The sequence below is a fragment of the Vespula vulgaris genome, chromosome 7, assembly GCF_905475345.1.
Source record: "Vespula vulgaris chromosome 7, iyVesVulg1.1, whole genome shotgun sequence".
NCBI lineage: Eukaryota > Metazoa > Arthropoda > Insecta > Hymenoptera > Vespidae > Vespula > Vespula vulgaris.
This window is the reverse complement of record NC_066592.1, coordinates 6,030,001-6,036,927: the sequence shown is the minus strand read 5'-3', so window position 1 is coordinate 6,036,927 and position 6,927 is coordinate 6,030,001. Positions and strand designations below refer to the sequence as shown.

Below are 6,927 nucleotides of genomic sequence, written 5' to 3'. Positions count from 1 at the left end.
TCTTTCGCTTTCTCTTTCTCTCTCTCTCTCTCTCTCTCTCTCTCTCTCTCTCTTTCTTTCTCTCTCTTTCTTTATATACGTGTGTGTACGTGTATTTATAGGATTGGAAAAAGGGTTTGGGAAGGGGTTGGAAAGAGAAGAATCGAAGGGCCGATCGAGGGTCGATCTCGGAGCCTCACGGCGGCAGCCCCAAACGAGCCGCTCCAATTCCTCTTTCTTTCTTTCTTTTTTTATCTTTCTTTTCATTCTTTCGTTGTCTCTTTTTTTTCTATTTTTTTTTCTTTATCTCTATCTATCTATCTTTCTTTCTTTCTTTCTTTCTTCCTTTCTTTTTCTTTCTTTCTTTATTTATTTATTCATTTATCTCTTTTTTTTTTCTTTTCTTTTTTTCGTTTTATTTTCTTAATTCGCGTACGTAGAATATACCGTACGACCGCAGAGAGAAAGGTGGCTCGGGGCTCTGGTTTGTCATTGATCATTTCTGGTCTCTCGCCGCTTCGACGTGTAATTTTCTCTCCTTCTCTTCTAACTACCCTCGGCCGAGGCCTAAACGTTCGCGCGTACAATTCGCGCGTGCCGATATCGCACGTGCTCATCGAGCTCCGTTCCGCGTTCTCTCCTCTCAATTTAATCCTCTTCCTACGTACATTTATGTATATATGTATATGTATATGTATACCTATATATATATATATACATATATATATGTATATATATATATAGGAATAGGCCAAAGCTTTTATTTTTTCGCTTTCTTTTCTCCCCTTTTTTCTTTCTCCTTTCCCTTCTTTCTGTTTCTAGATTTTTTATTCCTTTGTCGTATTATTATTATTATTATTATTATTATTATTAGTAGTAGTAGTAGTAGTAGTAGTAATAGTAGTAGTAGTAGTAGTAGTAGTAGTAGTAGTAGTAGTAGTAGTAGTAGTAGTAGTAGTAGTAGTTATTTATTTATTTTATTTCAATTTTTTGCCTTATTATCGAGAATTTACATTTTCATGCAATTCGAAACACGATCGAGTTTGAGTTAACGAGCGAAAGATCACATACGTATGTCTGATTACATACGACTTATATCCCTCACTCAAAACGCAATCTCGATTGATACTTAATTTCTCCGAAGGACACAGAAAATGTTCCCTAAAAGTTTAATAGATACGATCGATAGAAATTAATTATAACGCCATACGGAGAGTCCAACGGAAGGAGAAAAAAGAAGTTCTTATTTTAATTAATCTTTCGTATATATAAAATTCAGATTCTAGACTCTGTTAACGACAACAAATTGGATCGAAGTACTGACAGAGACAAATTTATCGCGTGCAAACTGGTGTCGGATAATGATAATAAAAAGAATATATAAAAGGAGAACAAGAAGAAGAAGAAGAAGAAGAAGAAGAAGAAGAAGTAGTAGTAGAAGAAGAAGTAGAAGTAGAAGAAGAAAAAAGGAAAAACCAAATAAAAAAAAAGAAATAAAAAGAAGTAACACGAAGAGAAAAAAGAGATCGAAGAAAATACAGAGGAGGTAAGAGGCGAGTTCGCGTACGCGAAAGAGGGATGCAACTCGCTCGTTTTCTCGGTCCTTTTCTCGCTCGCACGCTCGTGCTCGGTCAAGGACGAGTGAGAGCGACGAAGGAGAGGGCCGTGGCAGCAGGCACAGTAACGGCAGTAGAAACGGCACTCTAGCAACGGCAGTAGCACAACGGCGATAGCAACGGCGATAAGAGAAAGAGAGAGAAAGAGAGACAGAGAGACAGAGAGAAAGAGAGAGAGAGAGAGAGAGAGTAAGTGAGTTCGTGAGAGGTAACGGTGAGCGTACCTACTCGAGCTCGCTGCACGTGTACTACCACCGTTACCCCCACCCCATTCCCCATTCCACTCAACCCCAACACATCCAAACCCTTTCTTTATACGACGTCATTACACGTCGACGTGTTCCGCATGTACGTGTACGCGCATTTTACTCGTCGTTTCATCCTACCGAAGTGATCTATGAATGTATATACATATATGTATATATAATTTTTCTTATGTATGTATGTATGTATGTATGTACATATTTATATACTGATCCAGTATGTACACTGAGAAACTATGAAAAAGTCTGATTTTTCATTTTTCCTCATTCTCTTTTCATGTGGTCGTCTTTTTTACGTTATCCCTTTGTACATACTGCGATTAGTATCATTGTGTGTTTTTAGAGTTCTTGTATCTAGTTTACTTATTGATTAGTATCAGATAATTGACATTTTGTTATTATTTAGCTGAGCTAACAGAAGTGCGACAATGTTGACGTCAATTGAAAACCCTAATATTAATTTACATTTTTATTCTTTCCCTCTTTTCTTTCACCCATAATTTTATCTCACATTCCCTTTTCTAATATATTCTCTCTCTCTCTCTCTCTCTCTCTCTCTCTCTCTCTCTCTCCCTCTCTCTCTCTCTCTCTTTCACATTCTATCTCTCCCTCTCTTTTTCTCTCCCTATCTATCTCTATCGGTTTATAAATAAGGAAAAATTCCAAGATAAAAAGAAAACGCGAACATATTAACACGCCTCCGCGTACACCTTTCTCCGCCCAGGAATAAAAAAAGGAGGGGCAGCTGTCTTTCTTTCTCTTTCTCTATTTCTCTCTTTTTCTCTCGGCGTATCAAAAATCATGTTTATTCATAAATAATGATATCAATGGTGATGATAATAATCTTCTTAATAATAACAATAATAATAATAATAATAATAATAATAATAATAATAATAATAATAATAATAATAATAATATAATATTAATAATAATAATGTTAGCTAGAAAATAATAATAATAATAATAATAATAATAATAATAATAATTACTGCTGTAATTTTAAACAATAATTAGAAATTGTAAATAATATTTAATAATAATAATTATAATTAAAAATAAAAATAATAATAATAATAATAATAATAATAATAATAAAATAATAAACATAATAACACATTAATGATAAAATTACGAGAATGTTTTTACACGAGTACAATTCAATACGCTTAACCCGGACCACCAAGAAAAAGACTAATAGATTATGACAATTATGACAAAAAAAAAAAAAAGAAAAAAAATTAGAAAAAAATTATAAAAACTTTCCTATTTACATAGTTCAAACGATTTAGTACGCGTTTACGTTCGACGTAATTCGTGAGTATCTATTAAAAGAACGAGAGGTGAGAATTAAATCTTCGCATTCACTTTGTTTTGTTATTGTTTTTGTTTTTCTTGTCGTTATCACAATTTTTCGTTTTCCCGTCTGAAAAATCGTAATCCGCCATCGACGAATAAATACGATAAATGTATAGGCCAACGAAATTTACGAAAAAAAAAGAATAAAAATGAAAAAAGAAAGAAAAGAAACAAGAAAACGAAGATCGATATAAAATCATTATCGATAAAATAGCTGTATTAATCTTAACAAGGTAAAAAGGATTTCCATTTATCAAACGGGAAAACAACATCGCATTGAGAAGAAGAATATTGAGCTTTATAAAATAAAAAAAAAAATATAGGTATTGTCGCGGCATAAAATATGTAACGTAGATACGTCTACGTATGTAATAACTATTAATCTCGTAAACGAAGACAAACTTATTTTTCATATCGATCGGGCCATTTCAAGATCATGTAACGATCGAGATCTCGCAATTTGTACGATGTATCGCGCGTATGAAAGACGAGCGAGTGTATATCGATAAACGTCATATGTATGTATCTGTATGTCCGTGTATGTACGTGTATGCAGATGTGTACGTATATATATATATATATATATATATATATATATATATATATATATATGTGTGTATCTAAAAGAAATAAATAAAGCTCGGCGTACCGTAACGACGATATTATCCGTCGACGAAGAACGAATCCTTCCGTACACGCGATTGCGGTGCAAAAAAAGAAAAAAGAAAAGAACAAAATTGCGGATACGGCTCATGAAATTCTAACGTCGCGATAAAACCACGCTAGGTATCACCTCCGATCTTCCAATTACGAGGAAACATGGTCCTAGCGAAAGGGAAAAGATAAAAAAAAAAAAAGAAAGAAAAAGAAAAAAGGAAAAAGAGAAAACAAAAGAAAATGGGACGGAAGAAAAGTGAGATGACTTTCCAATATCGTCTTATATCATGCGAAGGGGGATACGAGAAAGATTTGTAACAAATTAATAAGAATAAAACATTGCACGAGTACGCTTTTCGAGAGCGTCGATAAATGAAGAAATGTGTATGTATGTATGTATGTATGTATGTATGTATGTATGTATGTACGTCCAAACGAAAAAAATCTCTCCTTACTTCCTTTCTCCATTTTTTTGTTGAGACGAGTTTATCGACAAAACTTTTCAAAAATCGTTGGATGCACTACAGTTAGATAGATACGTATTAGGTACATACGTTCGCTATATATCTTTATTATATATATATATTTTTTATTATATATATATATATATGTATGTGTATATATATATATGTGTATATGTATGTATATATATATATATTCCTTTGTACTGTGACTTGTCACGTGACTTATCAGAGAAGGACGATCGATAAAACGCGTCCACGTTTCTCGGTTTCGTCTACGCGATAAAAAAATAACAACTAATTTTTATCCGCACGCTTCGGGATATTTTCGAAAAAACGCCGAAGGTGGGAAGAGCATGGTTTTTTTGTTCATTTCTTCTTTTTCTCTATTCTTTTTTTTTTCTTCCTTTTCTCTTCCTCGCTATATCATTTCGATATATATTTAAGAAATATCATATAATATATATATATATATATATATATATATATATATATATATATAGACTATGTACAAAGTACGATTAGAACGTATATCTCTCGAGATCGGTTACGATCTAATCGTTTTCTTGTTATACTAAAGATTAATCCAACTACCGTCTACTATCACATCGTTTTGCATGTTCGGCTATCTCCCGAATGTGTATATATTATAAGTAATACGACGCATACGTATACCCACAAACAGACTACACAACAAACAGGGTGGACCAATTTAAGTACGGACAGGGCTGATAAGAGTCTTCTCCCCATTTTCTTTCGGGAACAGTTTCGAGATTTCATTTCGATTTCTTTTATAATAACTTCGCAATATTTAAAATATACTGTCTTTATCTCTCTCGTCTCGTTCTATCTATCTCTCTTTCGCCCATTCGTCCTTGGTATCATTCTCGCGTTCACAAGGTAATAGAGGACAAAGGCAACTCCTCGTGCTCGTTACGAGTGATTACTGCGTGTGATTACTGCTGCTGTTGCTGTTGATGCTGTTGATGTTGCGAATGGGGCTGTTGTTGATGTCCAAAACGATCGTTGTGATCTCTCTGCTCCCTTTCCCTCTGTATTTGTTCCTCCTCCTTCCGTTGTTGCTCGTTCTTACTGTGCTGCCGATGGTAGATGCTCTTATGGTTCCTTAGGCTGTTCAGGCTGGAGTAAACCCTCTTGCAGATGTTACAGATCGGTTCCTTGCTGGGCCTCGTGTGAACGTTCTGTATGTGCCGCTTCAACCGCGTTAGGGAGGTCAGGTTTTTGTTGCAAGGCTCGCATCGAAACTCATCGGACGCGCCGCCGCTGCCGGCCCACAGACCTGGCGGCAGAACCAGACAGAGGGTTACTTTGGTTTTGTGCTCGGACGTCGGTAGCACGGTTTGGTTTGGTTTGGTTTGGTTTGGTTTTGGTTTTTTTTTATTTTTTTTTTTTTTAATTTTTGGGCTAGGGGAAGAAGAAGAAGAGAGACGTTTCCTTTCTCGCCTCTATCTCGTCGTCGTCGTCTCTCTCTCTCTCTCTTTTTATATATATCTCTCTTTCTCCCAATCTTTCTCTCTCACGGTATCGCGTGATTCGTGCTCTCTCTCTCTCTCTCTCTCTCTCTCTCTCTCTCTCTCTCTCTCTCTCTCTCTCTCAACTCCTCGCGATCTCGTCGTTTCACCATTACGCGCACCGTTTCTTACTTTTGATTATTCTGATTGATTTTAGTTTTTCATGAATTCTTTTTTTTCCTTCCCAAATGGAAATCCGTGAACATCAGAGTCTATGCTCGCCCACGCTGTACCTTCACCCGACTAAGCCGTGCCCAAATAGTCCTCGGTTACTCTCAAACCACGTACAACATTATGCCAGCAGGTGCTACCGCCGTAATTCGACACATGCTCACCCTCTCTCTCCCTCTCTCTCTCTCTCTCTCTCTCTCTCTCTCTCTCTCTCTCTCTCTCTCTCTCTCTCTCTCTCTCTCTCGTTTACGGCGCGTCGTCGTGCTTTTCCATCGGAAGTGCCTCAAAACCGGATTTCAAGATCATTCCTATTCACTTTTCTCGATAACTTTATCTCAACCATCATTATCGAAACTATTGCTTGAACACGTGGCCTTTATAAAAGTAGACCTTACTGTTAGAGCGTAATATAAGTGCGTTACGTTATAACGATTGGTAGTAGTAAATTGTTCTCTTTCTCTCCCTTTTTGCTCTCGGTCGAGAGAAAAAAAAATAAACGAAAAAAAAAAGAAAAAGAAAAAAAGCGAGGCACTTCCGCTTACGGAAGATGATGGACGACTCGTCTTTCGAGATCGCTGTTTTTTTTTTTATTGCTGCTGTTGTTGTGCTTGTTGTTGCTTTGAATTTTTTTTTGTTTTTTAGCGCATTACAGTAGTACAGTAGTGGTAGAAAGGTACAAGCAATTCCAAGATTCCAGCGAACGATCGTGAGCGATGACGTTAGTAATTTTCCGAGCACCAGAGGATGTAATCCATGGAGGTCGATGCGTATTATTTACAGCGAAATAGGAGCAGTGTAGTCTTTTTGTGGGTATACGTGTGTGACTATTTATATACAGGTGTGATTATAGATTATCGTCGATTTGAATGGTCTGATGTTGCGATGAAAA

The 6,927-nt window shown here is 36.0% G+C and overlaps 1 protein-coding gene across 6 annotated transcripts in view; it reads right to left on the bottom strand.

Annotated features, from left to right (window-relative positions):
• Positions 1-5,648: 5,648 nt before the first annotated feature.
• The window catches only part of LOC127065038 (broad-complex core protein isoforms 1/2/3/4/5-like), a 34,409-nt gene continuing 33,130 nt past the window's right edge, over positions 5,649-6,927 (bottom strand). For all 6 annotated transcript variants that reach the window (XM_050996864.1, XM_050996858.1, XM_050996859.1 and 3 more), the window contains exon 6: positions 5,649-6,927. This exon is cut by the window's right edge and continues 3,122 nt beyond it. The gene's annotated coding sequence lies outside the window, so the exon portion shown is untranslated.